Consider the following 24,647-nt stretch of genomic DNA (forward strand, 5'->3'; position numbering starts at 1 on the left):
AATATTTATTGGATAATGAATGTGTACCTAATTCAATGTCTAGTACATTCTGACTGGCAACTCTTTAAGATCTTCAAAAAAAACAAACAGCTTTGAGCAAAGCTTTGCTTACTACATTAAGGGAATGTATCTCCATGATCAATTTATGATAGTATCCAAAAGGGAAGTCAGTTAACCATATTTACAGAGTGTTATGTCCCAGGCTGGGTGATTTTAGGGTAAGTCTTGCAGAGCAGGGAACTGGTTAGAATTGGACAGAGTTTATGAAAGCACAGTTTGGACTAGTGGATGAAGTATGGCAATCATCTTGAAAAACTCTTGGTAAGCAAACTGTTATTTTAATGTTTTAGGGTTCTGAGAGAAACAGAACCAATATATAGAAAAAGAGATTTATTATAAGGAATTGCCCAACTATAGAAGCTAGCAAGTTCCAAGATCTGTAGGGTAAATCCTACCAAGTTAGAGATACAGGACAACTGATGGTTTAGTTCCAGTCTGAGACAAAAGCCTTAAGAATAAGGAAACACAATGGTATAGCTCCAGTCTGAAGACCAGCAGGCTCAAGACCCAGGAAGAGCAGATATTTCATTGGAGTCCAAAGGCAGGAAAAAAGCCAGTGTCCAAGTCTAAAGACCATCAAGCAGAAACAAATTTGCCTCACTCACTCAGGGCAAGTTCAGCCTTTCTGTTCTATTCAGACCTTCAATCGGCTAGACGAGGGCCTCATGCATTACAGAGGGCAATCTGCTTTACTCAGCTTGCCAAATAAAATGTTAATTTTATCCAAAACACCATCACAGAAACACCCAGAATACTGTTGGACCGAATGTCAGGATACCCCATGACCCAATCAGGTTGACACATAAAATTAATAATCACCCTCAATAAGTAAACTAGTTGGTTCACATTGTTAACCTCCAGGAGCTAGAAGCTAAGTGCTACTTGCTTGTTTTCAATGCAGTTTCACAAAGAGACTGGAAAGTATTGTCTTGACCTTTCACTACTCAAAGATGTTCATTTCAGTTCTCAAACTTTAATCTTACTCTTAGAATCTCCTGAAAAAGAAAGATCCTTAAACCAAGGCAGTCACATTCTCTATCCATGAGATTTCATGGGGATCTTATGGTTAGCAAATTTGACATATGCCTCTATATGTGAAAATTACATTAGAAGTTGGGATTATTAAGAGACCCCCACAACAGTCTCATACATTGCATGCAGATTATTGAGGAAATACTTAGGAGTGTAAAATATCTGGGTAACTATCACAGCCCATCCCTAACTGTGAGAATACATGCTTACACCCTGCCACATCAGTCTTCCTAACAAATATGCAGTGAAATTTGGTAATTCCTCAAGTATTGTGATCACAATAGAACTCCTAGGGAAGTAATTCAGGTCTAGAAGAGAACTTCTATGTTGAGAAAATCAGCTGGGGTGATTACCAAATCCCTACTGAGATAGATCAAGGCCTGGTTAACCTCTGATTTACACAGACCCAAACGTGTAAGATTTATAAATGGACTTTTTCTACAGAACAAAGCTAAATATTAATTCTGTAAAACAAAATTTCTCAGCTAATTATCATAAAACTGCTTTTTCTTAACTACCATTTATTTATTCCCTTTTCAAATTTTATATATGTTTAATTGTCAAAAGTCAAAGCTCACTTGGCCTTCTCAGTTTTCTCAGTAAGAAAGCCACCACCTCCCTATGTGTGAAGTAATAATTACAAAGAATTTAGTAGATGCAAAATAAAAAATAATACCTAGCTGTAATATAACTAAAAATGTGTATGTGTGTATCCCCCAGTTTTGCTTTCATGTGCTGTACCTCACTCATTATGTTGTAAATTCAAAAAATTGTTAGAGATATCTATCTGCCCCTGAAATGCCCAGTTATTGATGAAATATTCCTAAATTGTTCTCATAATGACAAAGCACCAGGAACAATCACTGAATGCATATTTATCTGTGATGAATACTCATTTCATCCATGTCTGTACAAGGAGCTTCCCAACTGACAGGACAATAAGTAAGTTTCTTCATGCCCATTTTAATTCAGCATTTATTCACTTTCTCCACTGCCATGACTTTAGACAAGGTAAATTCTCTTTTTGTAGCTTGACTTGGGAAGCATTAGTTTCATCTGTGTCCTACATTAGCTCCCTTAAACACAAAATACAACTCTGAGAACAGTGATTAATTAGTTCAAAGATTTGCCATCTGCTTCATTCAAGTCCTACAAGGTGAGAAATGACAAATTTGGACTAAGAGAAAATGAATGTTAATGAGGTTGTGAGTCTACCCTTTGAAACAAAAAGAGAGGAGTGGTGAGCCTGGAATGTGAGTCAGTGGTGTGCTGGCAAATGTTGAACAACTGCCTTCTGAAGTTTGAAATGGGGACCTGATTTGCAGTGCTTGCCTGTTTTTGAAGTGTTAATATTCCCACAGCTGATTTCAAGCTATCACCCTGATGTCACCAAACACAGAGCTGGGAAGAGTAGAACACTGTACTGTACTCTCTCCTCCAGACACATACAATGCATGTACCTGAATTCAAGAACATGGAGAATGAAATACAGTAAAATTAGGAGGTGATGGATATTTAACATTAATTTGGATTTTAACATAATTTACTTAATTGTAGACTTATTAGTTTTTGATAATGACTATGTTTAACAATCACCTCACCAAATTCCTGAAAATTTAACAGTCAATCCTCTCCTACCGGCTGGTACAAGTCACATTTCATTAGTTGGTACAAGCCAGCTCCAGCAAATCACTGCTGTGGGTCTGTATTTTCCACAAAGTATAACTGTGGTTTTTTTTTTAATTTTTATGAGAGCCTTCTTCTTTATTAATAAAGCTTAAAAAAAGCTCTCTCACCTACATCTGCTCCCTGTTATTCTACACAGACTTACACAAACACACAGAGTCTTACAGAATTGAACATTGCTGGAACAGGAATATATACTCAATGGTTGTCAGTATGGAAGTGACAACTGATAATCTCTCAATGTGTTTATGGGCTGAATGCAAGACATCATTAGTTTCTAGTATGGGTTGAAGAGACTTGTATATTAAAAACTGCAAATTGTCATGTAAATTTCTTGTGAGTTAATAGAAGAATGTCTTAATAACCTTTGCAAGTGCAATGTATAACATAATGCACCAGACAACAAGAGTACTCAACTTGTGAAATAAACATTCAATCAATTACTATGGCTCTGAAAAAAGGATCTTCTATTTTCCCACCCAAATTTCCACAAACAAAATATTCAATAACAGACTGTAGCTAGTTCTTTGGGCAATTTTCAAAGGAAATATTTTATCCTGCAAACAGATTTCAAACAATTACAGATACAAATTAATTTTTAAGGATTTTTATGAATTCCATATACTTCAATTTAAAGACTAGGTTTTTTAAGGTTTAATTTAAAGACTAAATTTCCTAGGCAAATCAACAAAGCCTACCATTGCATAATACTAAAGATTTCACATATTTATAGAACACCTAGAAAAGTAGCATATATAAACTTCAAAAAAAAAACTGTATTGAAAGAAAAACCCCTAATTTGGTTAACAAAGCATTTTAATAGTATCATCACCTTATTAAATAAGAGCGCTAAAGTTTTAAAACATTTGTAAAAAATAAAATGTAACCTGGCCAAGCTCTTTTTCAAAGATAATGCTCAATGGACTTGATTAGGCTATAATTGAAAGTTTTAGAATCTTAAATCATTTTGTTTTCCTTTCTGAGAAAAAGGGTGGCTTGGCATAACATTTTGGAATTTTTATGAAACATAAGTTAGTCCTTGGCTGTGAGGTAGGGGTAGGAAGTCAGGGAAATATTGTTATTTAGTAAATAAAGCACACCAAGCCTTGTTGTCCAGAGATAAGTTTTTCAAAGGAAAAGTAAAAACACTATCATCTGTCTATCTTAGCCATTTAATATGACTACTAAAGACACTCACCCCGGGCACCTGGGTGGCTCAGTGGTTAAGGGTCTGCCTTTGGCTCAGGTCGTGATCGCAGAGGTCTGAGATCAAGCCCTTTATAAGGCTGTCTGCTCAGTGGGGAGTCAGCTTCTCGCTTTTCTCTGTGCTCTCCCTCCAACTCACTCTCAAGTAAAAAAATAAAATCTTATAAAACAAAAAAAGGGGCACCTGGGTGGCTCAGTGGGTTAAGCCTCTGCCTTTGGCTCAGACCATGATCTCAGGATCCTGTGATTAAGCCCCGCATTGGGCTCTCTGCTCAGCGGGGAGCCTCCTTCCCCCACCCCCCCACCGCCTCTTTTCCTACTTGTGATCTCTGTCAAATAAATAAACAAATAATCTTTTAAAATATTTTTAAAACTCACTTTAAAAAAAAAACAAAAACAAAAACAACACTCACTCCACTGATCGTGGATAAGACCTTGTATTCTGAGGTCAAAAACCCATTGTACACCTTCCAAATATCACAATTTTTTTGTTGTTGTTATTTATGCAAGCCTTGATTTCTCCCTCCTCCAAGAAGCCTTTCAGAAAATCAAATTTTCTTTCCTCTGATTTTTGCTTCTCTTCTTGCTTTGAGCTTTACTGGACTTCATCTACCCACAATACTGGCAGTTAATTATTTTCTTTAGCCATGCCAGCTTCGTCTCTGGCAGTTCACTAAAATGGGGTCTCAAGAGTTTGATTGCTTAAAGTGGTAAATTCTTTAACAAAAAGGTGACTGTTAAATGCACAATTCTACAGGACCTTACCATGGGTACAGTACCATAAGCTAAAATTAATTGAAGTGGTAGAACTGGAAAGAATTCCAACATTCAAAAAGAAGGACCATCTATTGTCAAAATAACTGTAATTCAGTCAAAAGTAAGGGAAGATTTTTACCACCAAAATCTATGCTATTTGAAGCCATTTCACAACACTATTCTATTAAGATTTCCTGTAAGTGTAAGTAATCATATTTGTATAACTAAAAATTTTTCCATAAGTGTGTTTATTAATTAATCATTTTGGGACATAGTTATTTAAAAGGTGCTTTATTACCTTTCTATGATACGATAGATACATTTTTATTACTCTTTTCACAAAGCTATTAAGAAATAACTTTTGAGGGGGCACCTGGGTGGCTCAGTGGGTTAAGCCTCTGCCTTCAGCTCAGGTCATGATCTCAGGGTCCTGGGATCAAGTCCCGCATCGGGCTCTCTGCTCCTCAGGGAGCCTGCTTCCTCCTCTCTCTTTCTCTCTCTCTCTGGCTGCCTCTCTGCCTACTTGTGATCTCTGTCAAATAAATAAATAAAATATTTTAAAAAATAACTTTTGAGACTTATAATCAAAACCAAGCAAAGAACAGCTTAGATATGAGAAATGTGAAAAGCAGAACTTTATCTTTCACTACTGTACTTTTGTCAATGAAAAGCTTATTTACATTAATTCATCCAACAAATATTGAGAATCAATGTTGTGATAGAGATCATGCTAGACCACAAAGTTATAGTCATGATTGAAACTAGAACAATTCTCTTCATGACACCAGACCCTCAGTTTCTGCACTTGTAAAATAAGGAGTTTGCAATAATGGCTAAGATTGCTCCCATTTCCAAAATATTATAGTCTATGCAGTAGAAATAAATCATATCAAATGAACTCCTTTTAAAAACCAGAGGACTGACACACTAAAGAACAGATAATGGCACTGATTATTTGGATTTTAATACAGTTTGATAAGGTATCTTTTAGGAGATGCTAAATTATTCTTTCCAGTCAATTGTCTAGTCTTTGTGGAAACACAAATGAAAATTTATCTTTCAAAAAAAAAAAAAAAACTAGTGAGGTTGATAAAAAGTAATATCCTTGGTTAGAATTTCAAAGTGCTTCTACATACATATTTCATGCATATAAAATTGGTTATATGCCAGCTGATGGACATGAAAATTGCAGATCACTATCATAACAACCAAATGGCAAAATCAAATCATTACACTAAAAATCAACAGACTAGTTTCCACTGTACCATTCCATATTAATAGTTCTTCCATTCAGCATTTTTATTATAAATAAGAAGTGAATGGAGGAGGTCAAAAGGTATAATGCTGCCAGTTATAAAATAAATAAGTCATAGAGATATAATGTACAGCATGAGGACTACAGTTAATAAAACAGAAACCAAACTACAACTAATACACTGAGTAGCTTGTTGAAAATAGTGTGGTTTTTTACATGTTGCGGGAAGATGGCAGAGTAGGAGGATCTTAAGCTCTCCCTATTGCATAGACACAATGAGGTAATACCCACAGGAGTATAAATAACCCAGAAAATTACCTGAAGACTAGCAGAACAGATGCTCCACAGCTAACTGCTGAGAAAAGGGCATACCGCAGAACATAGGAAGGGTGAGGTTAGAAGCCAAACTGACCTGCAGAACCAACCACTGGAGGGAAAGTTGTGGCGGGCATGGGGGGAAAATGGGGCCTTCCATGGAGAAGGTAAATCCCCATAACACTTGGCTTTGAAAACTAGAGGGTACGAAACATCAGCAGAGCTTAAATTTAAAAATCAACTGGATTTTTAAAATTTAAAAAGTTTTAAATTAAAATTTTAAATTTTAAATCAGCTGGAAATTTAAAAATCAGCTATGGGGAGCAGAGAGGGTGGGGTCCCTACAATTAAAGTGACAGTATAACAAAGCCCCATTGAAAGACAGCATAGAAGCAGCAGTCTGAAAACACCTGGGCTAAACAGGAAGATTTATTCACTTCTCTCAGGACATGTGCTGGAAGAACAGGGATCTTTGGAAGACTTCTTCAAGATCAAAAGAGCTTGAGGGCCATTTTGCTCCTCCATCCCACAGCCTAGATACACCGACATCTGCAGAAACAGGCACAGTGCAACGTTTCCACCTAATGTGCTAACAGCATGTCCACTCCCTTGTGCTTCTATGGATCTGCCCACTCCAACCTGGCTGGCCTTTTCCCAGGCCACTATAAGGACCTCTCCCACAGTGGACCTGCATGGTCCTTGCTAGCACTATGTGCCCCGCCCCTGCATTCTCTGTGGACCCTCCCTTTCTAACCCTGCAGCCCTTGGCAGGAGTTTTCCCAGATAGATGCAGATACCCTGCTGCAGCAGACCAATGCGCATTGCATGTCCCTTGCCACACTTTTTCCTGCAGACCTTCCCCCCAATATGTCTTTGGCCAGAGCTAATGAAAACTAGAGCCACAAGCCTGGCAGTGTGTGAGTAATCCTGACATGGGCCAGCACCACTCCAAAGTAACTCTTGTCCCACGGAGAGGGAAAGATAACAACACACACCAATCTAACTGTGGCCCCGGCAGTGGGCTGGAGGTAGACATCTGATTTGACTACAGGTGCTGCTCAGCAACAAAGGCTTCTCAGACCGCAACACTGAAAAAAAGCCCTGAAGTTTGGTTCTATTATATCTCTGGCAAATACCTGGTCTGCCTCAACTCATGCCCAAGGTGGCCCTAGACTAGCTTACTAATAACACAGGGACTAAACCCTGCCCATGTGAGGCAAGGTTTCTGCACAAGACCAAATTAAAGGAAAACATGGGTCTGCAACAACAGTAGGTCACATGTAACACACATAGCAGACACCACTAAGCACCAGGTCCTGGTGAGCAGGGGATGTTACACTATAGGACCTTTTCATAAGGCCACTAATTCCAAAAGCAGGCAATGTATCTGAATTTCCTAACACAGAAGAAGAGACAGACAAAAATATGGAGATGAAGAATATGATCCAAATCAATGAAAAGGGGTGAAAAATCACAGCAAGAACTAAATGAAATAGAGATAAGCTATATGCCAGATAGAGGATTTAAAGTAATTGTCATACAGATACTCAACTTGAAACAAGAGCAGAGGTCCTCAGTGGGACCCTCAACAAAGATACTGAAAACAAACAAACAAAAAAAACAATCAATGACAAAAAAAACTCAGTAACATATTTAAAATACAGTAGATGGAATAAACAATAGACTAGAGGAAGCAGACCAGCAATCTGGAGGACAGAGCAAGGGAAAGCAATTGAGCCAAACAACATAAAACATGAAAACAGGGGCACCTGGGTAGCTCAGTTGGTTAAGCATGTGCCTTCAGCTCAGGTCATGATCCCATGCTCAGACAGGAGTCTGCTTCTCCCTCTCTTTCTGCCCCCTCTCCCCTGCTCATGCTCCCACAAGCATGCATACATACACACACACTCTCTCTCTCTCTGTCATGTGCATGCTCTCATTCTCTCTCTCTAATAAATAAAATCTTAAGAAAAAGAAAAAAGACTAAGAGAACCCAGCAATACTATCAAGCATGATGATATATGCATTATATGGATCTCAGAAAAAGAGGAGAGAGAAAGGGGACAGAAAATTTATTTAAAAAAAAAAAAAAAGGTGAAAACTTCCCAAATATGGAGAAGGATTCAGATATCTAAATCCAGTAAGCACAGAGAATACCCAAGGATGTCCACATCAAGATGCACAGCAACTAAAATGGCAAAAAGCAGTGATAAAGAATTTTAAAAGCAGCAAGAGAAAACAGTTAGGAAACCCCATAGGGCTATCTGCAGAATTTTTAGCAGAAACTTCTCAAGCTAGAAAGGAGTACCATAATATATTCAAAAGGCTGAAAAGAAAAAACCTCCAACCAAGACTACTCTATCTAGGAAGGATATCATTGAGACTAGAAGGAAAGAGAAAGAATTTCCCAACAAAAGTTAAAGGAACTCATTACTACTAACTTGGTCCTACAAATAATATTAAGGGAGACTCTTTGAGTGGAAAAGAAAGACCATACGAATAAGAAAAGTAGAAAGCACAAAATTAGTATAATTAAATATATCTATGAAAATCAGTCAAGAGATACACAAAATAGAAGGATATAAAGTATGACATTATATACCTAAAATGTGGGGGGAGAGGAATACAGAAAGGGTTCATACCTAAGTAACCATCAACTTAATACAGACTGCTACATTCGTAAGATGTTTTATATATAAACCTAATGGGAACCACAAATCGAAAACTAGCAAAAGACAGGCAAAAAATAGAGAAGAATCCAAACATACCACCAAAGAAAACCAGCAAACCCAGAAAATGAAGGAACAGAGAACTATTAAAATAACCATAAATAAGCAACAAAATGGTAGTAAGTGCATTCCTATCAATAATTACATTAAATGTAAATGAACTAAATGCTCTAATCAAAGGATACAAGGAAAGAGAATGGATAAAAAAGCAAGACCTGGGTTGCCTGGGTGCCTCAGATGGTCATGATCTACAGATCCTGGAATCAAGTGCCACATTGGGCTCCCAGCTCAGTGGGGAGTCTGCTTCTCCCTCTACCTCTTCCACTGCTCATACTCTCTCTCTCAAATGAGTAAATAAAATCTTCTAAAAAAAAAAAAAAAAAAAAAAGCAATGCCCATCTTTTGGCCACAGAAAGAGATTCATTTCAGATCTAAAGACACATACATTAAAAATGAAGGGATAGAAAAGTATTCACCAAACAGATGGCAAATGAAGGCCAGGATAGCAATACTTATATTAGACAAAATAACTTTAAAACAAACAGTGGAACAAGAGACAAAGAACATTATATAATCATATAGAGAACAATCCCCAAAAATGATAATATTTAAAATTGTCATATTTTTAATGTAAATTTTAGTTAACATATAGTCAACATTGGTTTCAGGAGTTGAATTCAGTGATTCATCACTTACATACAACACTCATCGCTTATCTTTAATACCCATCACCCATATAGCCCATCCTCCACCCATGTCTATCCATCAACCCTCAGTTTATTCTCTATCATTAAGAGTCTCTTATGGTTTGTTTTCCTTTTTTTTTTATTCCCCCTTTCCATATGTTCATCTATTTTCTCTCTTAAATTCCACATATGAATGAGATCATATGGTGTTTGACTTTCTCTGGATAATTTCACTTAACATAATACATTCTACCTTCCATCCACATCATTGCAAATGGTAAGATTTCATTCTTTTTAATGGCTGAGTAATATTCCATACATATTTGGAGGGAGAGAGAGAAAGAATTCAAAATCACAAAAGAGAGAGGAGAAATAAGTGACCCCCACCAAAATACAAAGGATTATCAAAGAAATGAAAAATGAAATAATGAATGAAATTCAAATGAAAAAATACATTCCAATAAATTGGACCACCTAGGAAAAACAGATCAATTTCTAGAAAAATATAACCTCCCAAAATTGAATCAGGAAGAAATAAAAAATTTGAACAGATAAATTACCAGCAATGAAATTGAATCAGTATTCTAAAAACTCCTTAGAAACCAAAGTACAGGACTCCACAGCTTCACAGGTAAATTCTAACAAATATTTAAAGAAGCGTTAAAACCAATTCTTCTCAAGTTATTCCAAAAAATAAGAGTTGAATAAAAGCTCCCAAAATTCATTACATGAGGCCAGCATTATCCTGATACCAAAACCAGATAAAGGCACAACAAAAAAACAGAGAACTACAGGCCTGCAATCTCAGATGAACACAGATGTAAAAATCCCCAACAAAAATATTAGAAAACCAATCCAACAATACATTTTTTTTTAAAAATCACTCACCACAAGCAAATAGGATTTAATCCCAGGGTGCAACGATGGTTCAATATTCACAAATCAACGTGATACATAATATCAACACAGAAAGAATAAAAACCCTAAGATCATTTCAGGAGATAGAAGAAAAAAACAATTTACAAAATATAACATCTATTGTTGATACAAACCCTCAACAAAGTAGACTTAGAGAGAACATACCTCAACATAATAAAGGCCATATATGAAAAATGCATAGAAAATCTACTCAGTGTGGAAAAATGAAGAGATTTTTCTCTAAGATCTGTAACAAGACAAGGATGTCCACTCTCACCATTTTCTCAACATAGGATTGGAAGTTGTAACCACAGCAAGCAGGCGATGAAAAGCCATCCAAGCCAGTAAGGAAGAAATAAAACTTTCACTATTTGTAGGTAACATGATACTCTATATAGAAAGCCCAAGATTCCACCAAGAAAAACTATTCAAACTGATAAATCAACTCAGTAAGTGTGCAGTGACACAAAATCCATGTAGAGAAATCCATTGCAATTCTATGTACTAATAAAAAAGTAGGAGAAAGAAATTAAGATAATAATCCCATTTATAATTGTATCAAAAATAAAATACCTAGGAACAAACAAGTAAAATTCCTGTACTCTGAAAACTGTAAAACATTGATGAAAGACAACACAAATGCAAAGATATTCCATCCTCATGGGTAAGAATGTTGTTAAAATGTGCACACTACCAAAAGCAACCCACAAATTAAATGCAATCCCTATCAAAATACAAACAGCTTTGACAGAATTAGAATAATCTTAAAATTTTCAAAAAACCACAGAAAACCCCAATAGCCAAAGCAATCTTGAAAAAGAACAAAACTGGAGGGATCACAATCCCAGACATCAAGATATACCACAAAGCTGTAGCAATCAAAACAGCATGGTACAGACGCAATAATAGACACATAGACCAATGGAAAAAAAATAAAGAGCCCAGAAATAAACCCATCATTATATGGTCAATTATCTTTGATAACGGAGACAAGAATATGTAATGGAAAAAAGACAGTCTCTTCAATAAATGGTGCTGGGAAACCTAGACAGCTACATGCAAAAGAATGAAACTGGACAACTTTCTCTCACCACACACCCACAAAAAATATCAAAATAGACTACAGATCTATTTGTGAGACATGAAACCATATAAATCCTAGGTGAGAGAACAAGCAGTAATTTCTCTGACATCAGCTATAGCAGTATTTTTCTATATAGGTCTCCTGAGGCAAGGGAAACAAACAAACAAACAACAACAACAAAAAAACTATTGCAATTACATCAAAATAAAAAGCTTCCACACAATAAGGGAAAACAATCAACAAAACTAAAAGACAATGGACCAAGCGGGAGGAGGTACTTGCAAATGAGGTATCTGAGAAAAGGTTAATATCCAAGAATAAAAAGAGGGGCTCCAAGGTGATCCAGTTGGTTAAGCATCCGACTTTGGCTCAGGTCTTGATCTCTGGTTCCTGGGATTGAGCCCCCCATCTGGCTCACAACTCAGGGGGGGAGTCTACTTGTGCCCCTGCCCCTCCCCCTGCTCATGCTTTCTAATTAATAAAATCTTAAAAAAGAAACAAAGTATATAAATAACCTATACAACTGAATCAAAAAAATCTAATTAAAAATGAGAAGACATGAATAGGCATTTCTCCAAAGACATCCAGCTGGCCAATAGACACATGAAAAGAAGCTCACCATCACTCATCATCAGGGAAATACAAATCAAAACCACAATGAGATACCACCTCACACCTGTCAGAATGGCTAACATCCAAAACAGGAGAAAGTAGTGTTGGTGAAGATGTGGAGAAAAAAGAACCCTCGTGCACTACTGGAAGGAATGAAAACTGGTGCAGTCACTATGGAAGACAGTGGTAATTCTAATTAAAAGTAGAACTGCCATGTAATCCAGGAATTATGCTACTGACTATATACCCAAAGAACACACAAATGCTAATTTGAAGGGCAATATGCACTCCTTTGTTTAATGCAACATTATTTGCAATAAGCAAACTGTGTAAGCTACCCAAGTGTCCATCAACAGAATGGATAAAGAGGTGTACATTAAAAAAAAAAAAAAAAAACCACGAAGGTGGTACACACACACTGGATTATTACTCAGTCTTTAAAAAGGATAAAACAACTTGGATGGTGCTAAAGAGTATATAATGCTAAGCAAAGTAAGTCAGTCCATCAGAGAAAGATAGATACCATCTGACTTCACTGAGAGAGGGAGTTTTAGAAACAAAACAAATGAACAAAGTAAGGGAAAAAAGACAAAAGAAGAAACAGACCCTTAACCCTAGAGAACAGCCTCAGGGTTGCCAAAGCAGGGAAATGGGTGAAATAGGTGAAGGGGATTAAAAGTACACTTATTATGATTATTGCATAATGTATAGAATTGCTGAATCATTATACTATACATCTGAACTAATATAAAAATATGTTAACTAGGGGCACCAGGGTGGCTCAGTGGGTTAAGGCTTCTGCCTTCGGCTCAGGTCATAATCTCACGGTCCTGGCATCGAGCCCCAGACCAGACTCTCTGCTTGGCAGGGAGCCTGCTTTCCCCCAACCCCTGCTTTCCCCGCCTGCCTCTCTGCCTGCTTTGATGCCTGTCAAATAAATAAATAAATAAATATGTTAACTATATTAGAATTAAAATTTTTAAAGACAAAAAAATTATTTTTGGCAGATTAGGGTGATGGTTTTCAAGGGTCCCTTTTAGTTTTTTTAATATTTATTTTTCAGAGAGCGAGACTGTACACAAGCAAGGGTACCAACAGGCTCCCCACTGAGCAAGGAAACCAATGCAGGACTCGATCCCATGACTCCAGGATCATGGCCTGAGCCAAAGCCAGACCCTCAACTGACTGAGCCACTCAGGCACTCTGTAGCCTTTTTTACTTTTTATTTAAATCTAGGATTATTGTGGTTATTCTTAATTCTACCACTATAAGATCTCTTAAAGTATTGTGATAAACGATAGCTGAAATAGTAGACTGAAGATTGAAGCAGATGAAATACCAGTATGACTTAATCATTAATAAATGCCGGCCACAGTTTTTGAAAGGAATTGCTACTCTTAACAAACAAATTCTGCAAGAAATCCTTACTTTACGATTATGTGAATTAAACTTCAGTGAATTCCAACATTGCATCCCCAATCCATAAGAGTAAATTAGTTCTAGTAATTTGACCATTAAAGCACTTACATATTAGACTTTTTCTTAGCCTGTGTCCAATGTGTGAGCTTCCACTGCTAAAACAAGTATGCAAGCATATACTTACAGAAGCCAAAAGACTAAGACTTTCTTACAAGTATTTATAGTCATTATTCATTATCAGTAGACCAATGATTATGTAGAGATTCTGTGACTCTGCTTGCAAATCATGTACTACACGATTCTTATGTCATCCACTGCCTAGCTATAGCAGTTTTATTTTTTTAAAAAATTAACACTTATTCCCTAGAATGTAACACAGGAATAAAATAGAAGAAAAAGTCACACTTATGCAGGTGGCAAAATATCTGATATTTTCAAAATCATGAGAAAAGTCAGCAAGGGAGATGCGGAAATGATAAGACCAGGTTTTTCAAGTACTACTTGAAAGAAGTACTACCACTTAACTGCAAATACTCTGATTAAATTAAATGATTCATCTTTTAAGGCACTGTTTAAATCTGAATTTCCCTATTCACATGATGAGAAAAGGCTTCATGTATCACCAATTACAGTGACCTTGCTCACCAGTGATGAAGAATTGAATATAATGCAGTCTTAGCAATAGCCTGCATTATAATATGGACAGGATTAAATATGACAGAAAATTGATCGTTTTCCAGATAGTTTAGGGCAGTCACAGAGTAATCAATCAGATTGTTGTACAATTGATGACACAGAGGTCAGACAGTCCATATAACTAGGTTCGTTTTCATCACACTATAGTTCACCCAGGTAATTCAGTCATTATGACAGCCAAAATTTGTGATTGATTAGGTGATTTTCAGTTCAGTTCTGAGACAGCCTACATCAACCCCAATGTTTACCATTCAGTACATTCCTCTTCCATTTGAAATGAAACTGTCTCAGGATAAGTAATAATTTTTGAAGCCAAAGTACTTTAATAGCTACTGAGTGGAAATGCTGGCTGAAGTGTCTTCAATCTGATTAATCCTAGGACTGCTTTAATCCACTTCCACACGTGCTTTGGTTTCAAAATAATTAGACAATAAGAGTGGGACAGAACTCCAGGAGTGCAACTAATTTTTCCAATTAATTGTGCAATGGTCAAAGGGAGAATCACATCTTTATGTTGATTGATAAAAGTCAAAATTAAGTAAAATTCAAGTAATCCAGATCTTCAAAACAATGTTCAATTGTAACACAGTCTAGGGGTCTCTTGAGTTATGAAGATTGCCTTAAGAAGATGCCACTTAAAAGGAATTTTAAAGGATTCGTGTTAGCAGGATAAAACACAGTGGGAGTTTATTCCTAGCAGAGCAAACTTCAAGAGCATGTGTATACGGGCATGAAAGAGCATTCTGTATCCAGGGAACAGCACAGAGGTCAGCACGGTTGGAGCAAAGCAGGAGACATGGCCAGAGAGCTGCACACGGGTTCCAAAACAGAATTAAAAAGCTAAAAGTGCATCATTAAACTGTGCTGGTGATGAATTTTAAGCAAGAAAGAGAGGTGCTCAGAAATGCTTTTTAAAAATCACCCTAGGCAACATGCAGAGAGGATTGATTAAAGTGGATATGTCAGCAAATAGAAGGAGTTGCAGAAAATCCAGCAGTCCAGTAAAGAAATAAGTCTTGAACTTGGGCAATGACTGGGATAGTCAGGAAGGTTCAGACAAGAGTTGTTTTAAAAAGTTGAATCATGAAACTAAACGATCACCTGAATATGGACAAGGTAAAGAGAAGATTCTAGAATGACACCTCCATTTCTGCCTCTGAGGGAAATACATGTTCAGTCTGAGAGATGAGAAACGTAAAAGTACCTGGGGAGTTTCCAGTAGGCAGCTGAGATGTAAGATCCCGAGAGGTAAGATCCTGGACAAATGAGCGAGCCAATTACAAGCATACTCAAGTGGTGGGTGAAGGCATACAGGTGAGTAAAGCAACCCCAGGAAAGTGTACTCAGAAAGAAAAATAGCCAGACCCTGCAGAATACAGATAAGATCACAGAATACCAAAATGGGGAAGTAAAAAGTGATCCAGATCTGTTTCATCAGATAACCTTTGACATAACTATAGTGGTAAGACGTAATTCGTCATTTTGACAGCCAAACATTTCTGATAACTTAGACAATTACCAGTTCTACCTAGCAGGAATGATCCCAAGCAGCCAAGGATGGAGAGAATTCCAAGTCAATAGAAGTAATCAGCGGTGACAATGCCACCAGGAGACAGGTGTTACTGACACATGAAATGTTTGTTAGGTATTGTTGAATTTAGTAGTGGTGAGCAAAACAAACATCCTGATAATACATCAGGGACACTTGTTATGGGTTGAACTATGTCTCCCAAAAAGATATGTAGCAACTCTGATGTCCCATAGCTCAGAATAAGATCTTATTTGGAAACAGAATTGTTGCATATAGAATTGAGATCACTAGATCAGGATTAGCCCTATGGCTAATGCCCTTATAAAGAAAGGGCCACATGAAGACATACCTAAGGAGGACACCACGAGAATGACAGAGACCAGGGTGACTCAGCTGTAAACCAATGAAGAGCAATAATTGACAGACACCCCCAGAAGGAGAGCCAAGAAGGTTCCTACCCAGAGTCTCAAAAGGAACATGGTCCTCCTAGGATTGGTTTCAGACATCTAGCCTTACAGAACTATGAGACAATTAATGTGTTGTTTTAAGCCACCCCTCTGTAGTGCACTGTTACAGCCACCTGAAAAAGGTTACAGCTCAAAGTTCAACCCTGAGGTAAGGGTACAGTTCTGAACTAGGATATACCCGATACACCTGATCAGTTCTCATATCATTGGAGATCTATGGTCTAAATTCAGCAAAAGGCCTGAGTTAATTCAAATTTAATTGAGAAATCATTCATCTTTGTATTTTTCATCACACGATGTCAATAAACAAGTTCACTGAATTTACACTTCAAAAATATATTCTCTGTCATTTGCCTTACTTAAATGTTGTTACACATGCAAGGTTAACTAGATAATTAAAGTCATTTCCTAGAAGATTCAGGTCAGAAAAAATAATTAACCTGAATCATCTAGGTGATAAATTTTTAAAAAGATAAAAAGGAAAGAATGGTGGTATTTTCTCTTGACCTGTGTAAAAAAATGCTTCAATTTTCATGTGACTTTTAATGCACAGGCCCAGCTCCATTTGAAAAAAATAAAAGTTTTCACAGAAGGAATATGCAAAGGTTCTATTTTTTTAAAGATATCCTTTAAGTTCTAAGACGTCTTTTCACATATTGTTTCCATTATCACTGTAGATCTCCTAGCAGCAAAGAATATTCTCATATTTTTTAAGCCCAGATTCCATATCTCAAAGTTCTTGGAATAACCTGTGTGTTTTATGTTTGCATCCTTTCAGGAAAGGAAAATATAGATCTCAAGAAAGAAAAAAATATATCCAGCACCTTAGGCAAAATGTAAGGAGAGAACACTCCAACAAAATCTAACTTGCACAATAAATCTGTTCTGTCAGATCCCTGACAGGCATGCTTATATTGACCTCTTTTTGTTTGCAGAGGAAAGAAACCAGTGTTGATCAAAGGTTACAGTAAAATACAAAATAAATTGGGACATAAAGTAGCAACATGGACTCCCCGCCACACACACACCTCCCCAGGTCAAGACTCTTTTTATTTTTATTTCATTATGCTCAGAAATGCAAACTGCAGTGAATCTCCCTCTAATTTTCTTATGAATGAGTTATGTTCCTTTCTTTACAAGTTTTATGGAAGCTGAGAATGCGAATACAATAAATATTTTAATGCATGATTATGGTTCTGTTCATCTTCAAGTATGCAAAATATTTTATTCTGATGAATAAACGCCTTAAGAAACTGACGTTCACTGTACCCAACAGCTTTGTATCACACTTATCTATTCAATCCATCAAAGTCTGACTCCTCATCTGAAAGTCATAGGACTTGTATGTATGTCTGTGAGCAGATGCATATGCATCCTCTGTTGTGTGTTTAAGATGTTGGACATACCTAAACATTTTATTACTGCCTTCTTAATGAAACACATTGGAGTCCCAAATCTCTTTTAATCCTCTTAAAGTGATAAAAATGTAGCTATATATAAACAGATCTGGACTTCACGAAGCACTCCTATAAAAATATAAAATACCTAGCACAGTAGCAAGAAAAAGAAGACCAGAAAAGAGGAATGGGGGATCCGAAGTAACAATTATTTTGCACCTATGACATTTCTAATATTCTCTCAGGGAAGGCCTCATTACTATCACTTTTTTTTTTTTTTTTCCAAACATAAAGTTGTAACAAACTACATGAAATAAAATTGATAATGAAAAAGGTACCCTGGGGCGCCTGGGTGGCTCAGTGGTTTGGGCTGCTGCCTTCGGCTCGGGTCATGATCTCAGGGTCCTGGGATCGAGCCCCGCATCGGGCTCCCTGCTCCGCAGGAAGCCTGCTTCTCTCTCTCTCTCTCTCTCTCTCTCTCTCTCTCTCTCTCTGTCTGCCTCTCTGCCTACTTGTAATCTCTGTCTGTCAAATAAATAAATAAAATCTTTAAAAAAAAAAAAAGAAAAAGAAAAAGGTACCCTAAGCCTAAAATGTGGGTCTCATGGCTAAGGAAACACTGCAGCTCAATGGTGTAGGTATACGTGGGTGCCAGCCATGCAGAGAGCCAGCCTGCCCAGCAGCTTCTCCAGCCTTAAAGCTATGCAGCTGGGCAGCGGGCACATAGGCAACCATTACCAAAATGGCCACTTGAGCCTGATGCTGGATGCTATAGTGATATAGAGACTCAGACAGACATAATAAAATGCAAATTATACATTCTCTGTAACAGACATAGATAAAGGCATCTGGGAGAAGAGAGTACAACTTTGAGTTGGGAGGCTCAGTTCAATGTCTGCCTTCATGGGGCGCCTGGGTGGCTCAGTTGTTAAGCAGCTGCCTTCAGCTCAGGTCATGATCCCAGGGTCCTGGGATCGAGTCCTGCATCCGGCTCCTTGCTCAGCGGGAAGCCTGCTTCTCCCTTTCCCACTCTCCCTGCTTGTGTTCCTTCTCTTGCTGTGTCTTTCTCTGTCAAATAAATAAAGAAAATATTAAAAAAAAAAGAATCTGCCTTCAGCTCAGGTCATGATTCCAGAGTCCTGGGATGGGGCCCCCAGTCATACTCCCTGCTCAGCGGGGAGTAGGCTTCTCCCTCTCCCTATGTGTGCTTGCTCACTAGCTCTCCTTCTTTCTCAATTCTTAAAAAAAAAAAAAAAAAAAAAAAAAAACTTATAAAAAGAAATGCTGTGAGTTAACTAAACTTATCATGGGGATCATATTGCAATATACACATACATCAAATTATGATGGTGCACATGTTAAATACAATGCTGTATATCAAATGAGATTTTAATAAAACTGGACAAAAAAAATGCTCCGGGGAAGAGGTAACCTTTTAGCTGACTTTGAAGGATATACAGGATTTAAAAACACATCAATGAAGATAAAGGAGCATCATAGGCAAAGGGAATACGGGAAAGTGGGGATTATAAAAGTATCTACTTTACAATAAATGAGAGTATCAAACAAGATGCTTTCTGTGCAACTACCTCCCAAAATCTAATTTAATTATTGTGATTAATAGTCAGCTGAAATGATAAAGTGGACCCACTGAGCTCAAAGCCTTGGTATTTCCATTAATTTTCCAGTTTGTTCCCAGGACCTTCAAAGCCCTGGTTAGGTGAAGCCCTATTTGAGGGAAACCACAAAACTTTGTTGAGAAATATAAATTACTTCCAAGAACTTGAATAAATGCTGCTAAATTACAGTAATTTTCACACTGATTTATAAATCTAATGCAATCCCAATCCATATTTTTTAATTGACAAAATGTTCCAAAATTTATCTGAAAAAATAACAGGCAAGGACTGGAGTGTCTGGGTGGCTCAGATGGTTAAGCACTGCCTTCAGCTCAGGTCATGATCTCTGGGTCCTGGGATCGAGCCCCACATTGGGCTCCATGCTCAGAGGAGAGGAGTCAGCTTCTCTCTCTCTCTCCCTCTCCCCCAACTTATGTTTGCACTCTCTCTCTCCCTCTGAGGTGAATAAAAGCTCTTTAAAAAGGACAACAATTTAAATTTTTGAAAAACGTTTAGAACTGCTGTCTTACATATTAAAACAGGTTACAATTCTCCAACAGTTAGTGGAGCCAAGAATAATAAGGTTCTATAGCAGGGACATTAAAAAATACTTAATTGAATAGAATAAAAATAAGACAAATAGAGATAAGTAATCTGCACTTAGTGAATGTAACAAGTCAAATAATTTGGGAAGGAAATGTACTTACAAGTTGTGTTACATCAACAGAGCTCCCACCACATGTATCAACTCCAGAAAAGACATTTGTGGTTTGCAGCTGATCTAAAGGAAAATCTATTAGAGGCTTAACTGAAATAACCAAGTTCTGGCTCGAGAGCAGAAAGAGCTCCCAATCCAGCTTCTGAGCATAGGTCACCACCAGACAGCCTGGAACATCTTAGACCAGGATATGGGCATGTATTCTGCAAGCACAAGCCCAGTAATAACTCTCGATGGTAGAGAAAAAAAGCCCCAAGAGAAAACAACAGATACAGTTTTAAAGAAAAATAAAGACCGTAGATATTGCTGACAACAACTATAGCAAACAAGATGCCAATAATATTTGCTTGCTAGGGATCATACGGCCAGCTCTCAGATAAGACTGGCTACCCACAAGGACTACGCTGAGAAATAATGAGAATGACTCAAAAATATTTTATGGTGCTTTTATGTTCTCCAGTTTTTCCCCTTCCCCACCCCAAGCCCAAACTGTAAGTTCCCTCAGGGACAGGTACCTTGCTGACTTATTCTTGCATCTCCACTTCAGGAGAGAATCTGATGCATGGCTGGATTAATCAATATTTAATGAACATGTGAAACTTAAAGTTTATGAGACCCCTTAACACTTTTTTAAAATATTCCCCCAAAATCTTTATCATTTTATTTTTTAAATATGAAGACTTTTTTTGTTCTCACAGCTGCACACCTCCCATAGAGTACACAGGTGATGGCTGACAGAAGAGGCTAATGCAGAGGAATCACCATGTTTTGTGATTTTAGCCAATAAATAGCAATACCGTGGAAAAAGTCATGCAACAGGTTTCCAAGAGAAATATCATGACTTTATCAAGACAAATATTAGACCAATCTATGTTTTCTCTTATTTGACGATTTAAAAAGAATAGAGTATATATGTGTGTATATATATATTACATATATATATAGTATGTGTGTATATGTGTATATATATAGTATGAGTGTGTGTATATAAATTCATACACATTTCCTCCTCTAGGTTTTAGTGGCTAACAAATCTAAGCTATTTCAAGTTACTTATACAAAAATTATAATGCAAATTTTTGAAGTAAAAAATACTAAGCTTATCTTCAATAAAACAGAAGTCTTTAAGAACCAAGGGACAGGGGAGCCTGGGTGGCTCAGTGAATTAAGCCTCTGCCTTCAGCTCAGGTCATGATCTCAGGGTCCTAGGATCAAACCCCACAGAGAGCCTGCTTCCCTTCCTCTCTCTCTCTGCTTGCCTCTCTGCCTGCTTGTGATCTCTGTCTGTCAAATAAATAAATAAAATCTTAAAAAAAAAAAAGAGACAAATCAGTTTTCTCAAATTCTGTTCACATTAATGCTCCCAAAAGAGAAGACTTTTTTTAACATGAGTCTTTAGTGAAAAGAATAAATTTCAAAAACACTAGTTTTCCTCTGAAGCAGCAGCAGAGAAAACTAGTAATATTTAATAATTGCCATGGAAAGCTGTAGCTTCGCAGTGCAACTTGAGCAACCCCTGTTCCCTTTTTCTGTGATTCCAGAACTGTGTCTCCCTTCACTTGATTTATTCACTACCATATCAAAGGCCTATGATAATTCTTACTCCTCCAGAGCTCTGAGAGAACAGTAGAAACATTATACTTCAAAGAGCCCTGCTGGAGAACCACAGAGCCACCACAGCAGCAGTCAGATCTCTATTTTCCTTTTAGGGTGACGATAAGAGAGCGAGATTAGAAGAATAGCTATCCATTTCAAAGTGCCTACCACGTATCAGATACTGCTCGTACTCTCTCTCTATATATATAGTTCATATATGTACACACACACACACACACGCGCGCACATTTATACAGTTTATGTATACACCCACACACATATGCATGTGTGTATCCCACTTAATCCTCAAAACAACCCTACAAGACTGTTGTCATTATTGTCTTCATTTTATGGATAAGGATATGAAGTCCATGGAATTAAGGTCACTGAGTTAATTACTGTCCGTGACTAGGACACAGTTACTGTGATTCCAGACCTGACATTATTAACACGAGGCTCTGCTGCCTCACTGGGGCAGGCATTCAACAATCCAGCCTTTCAGACCAAAGCAAAAAAATTCTTTTCCTCTGTCCTTCTGTATGCACATTTTGATCCAGGAATGGAGGCATTCCTATTTTTAGTTGGTTAAGTGGCTGAGGATTATCTCTGCCATCGAAATGATATTCCCCATGTGGTTGTATTGAATAAACTTATTAACAGTGAAGTTTTCTCAGGTAAACTTGAGCTTTCCCAAAATAGCTGATCTCCATGAAAGACCACCTTTAATTGGTTTAAGTCACAGCAGATACAACTAAGATATTTAAAGTGTCCCATTACAATCCAAGAGATGAAGTCCTTTTGACCACAGCTTTCTCTCTTCATCGGCTCTTGTTCAACCCCATTAGTAACTGGAGGATTTCCATATCAAGCTCAGGGCCTGGTCCAAACAGGATCATTCCTATATCCTTTCTTTTCACAAAATGCAAAGTTGGCTCCTGTTTTAATAGCTAGGCTTATTGCATCTACACCACAGTTCACCAGCCAGTAATTTCCATAGGTATTTTAAAAACACTAGTACTTTTTAATAACAAATCAAAGTAGAGGAGGCGCCTGGGTGGCTCAGTGGGTTAAGGCTCTGCCTTCGACTTGGGTCGTGGTCCCAGGGTCCTGGGATCGAGCCCCGCATCGGGCTCTCTGCTTACCGGGAAGCCTGTTTCCTCCTCTCTCTCTGCCTGCCTCTCTGCCTAGTTGTGATCTCTGTCAAATAAATAAATTTAATAAAAAAAATTTTTAAATCAAAGTGGACAATCTGCATGTGCTTTACACTTCATACCTTTTTTACTCCCATCTTCTGCCTCTATATGCTTATTGAATTCCTACTATGTGCCAGACATTGTATTAGGTACAGTTGTAAGGAATATAGAAGGAAACAAAATTCCTTAACCTTCTGAAGTGTACATTCTATGGGGGGAGACAGAAAACAATCAAGGACATAAATATGTAAATATCTCATTTCAGATACCCTTAAGTGCTATACAGAAACAGTGTGATGTGACAGGAAATGAGCAACAATGACTGAGGAGGTAAGGTGGGACATGGGGTGGCAGAGAACAAATGGGGCCAGGCTTATGCAGAAGATTCCTCTTGGTTGAGATCTGAAGGGTGAAATGGAGTCAGCCATTGGAGGAGCTGGGAAACAGCATTCCAAGCATTCTCCTCATTTATTCCTCCACCTGACCCAATGAAATAAACATTTTAGAAGAAGGGACACATTTCACAGTTAAGAACACTAAACATTCAAGACATTAAATGATTTACTCAAAGCCACCCACCAATCAATGTACCTACCAAAGATGGGGCAGGAACTATGACTCAGAGCAACCAGTGCTCTCTTTCTCATCAATTTCCAATAATAAACTATCTGCCTACAATAAGATTGTGTGGTTTTCCAAATTTCAAGAAAATGGGTGAATAACTCAGAAGCTTATTTTATACCTTGGATAACTATATTCAAAAAGTGAATCATTCATGTGCTTGCTTCGGCAGCACATATACAAAAGTTGAATCATCCTATAAATAATTTGTAGGGACTTACCTTTGGACAACCATTAAAAAACAGTAAGCTAAAACCATAATTTTTGGCTTTAAAATGTCAGATTTCTGCTATCCTATTAACTCCATTTGCTTGGTATTAATGACTGTTAAACTGTGGTTTAACAAGAAACAACATGCACTTTAAATACTTAAGCAGTTGTAGCTATTATATATAATATTAGGGAAATGCACTATAAAGTAACTACTTAAATATATAAATGTTGTATTTATAAATACAATTTATTTCATAAAAGGTTCAGTTTAAGGGATTTACAAAAAGAGAGCCAAAATAAAAAATTGCTAGCATACTAAGTATAACAACTTTCAATCCACGGGTGAATGAAGTACATGTTTTTGAGAACCCTCAAATTATATCTTCAAATACTTGAACAACCAGAATACAGATTTTCAAAAATTTATAAACTGCTATTTATCCTTCACCTGCCACTCCCTCCTACACACAAATACACCAAAGACACACATACCCACTAGCTTTCTTCTTACAGTCTAAACCATCTTTCTATCCTCAAAAAAGGGTAAAGAGAGAATAGGGTGGGTCCATCACTTCTGTGATGTTACAAGAATGAGAAATGTCGAAAATAGCTAGAAGTGCTCAACAAATAATACAAAACTGATAAAAGTGTTTCCCTTGTGCTTGGGTAAGAGAAAGGGGGAACATAAGTATAGAGGCATTCTTGAGGACAAAGGGGCCCTTAACATCCACCCAAGGAAGGCACTTGGGCCTGAAGAGAATCTCATTCAGCTTCTGTCTGCTATCTGAATTTAGATTTTTATCAGAATATACTAGGGGAGTTCTATTATTCTCTAAGT

This window comes from Mustela nivalis, assembly GCF_964662115.1.
Source record: "Mustela nivalis genome assembly, chromosome: 16".
Taxonomy (NCBI): domain Eukaryota; kingdom Metazoa; phylum Chordata; class Mammalia; order Carnivora; family Mustelidae; genus Mustela; species Mustela nivalis.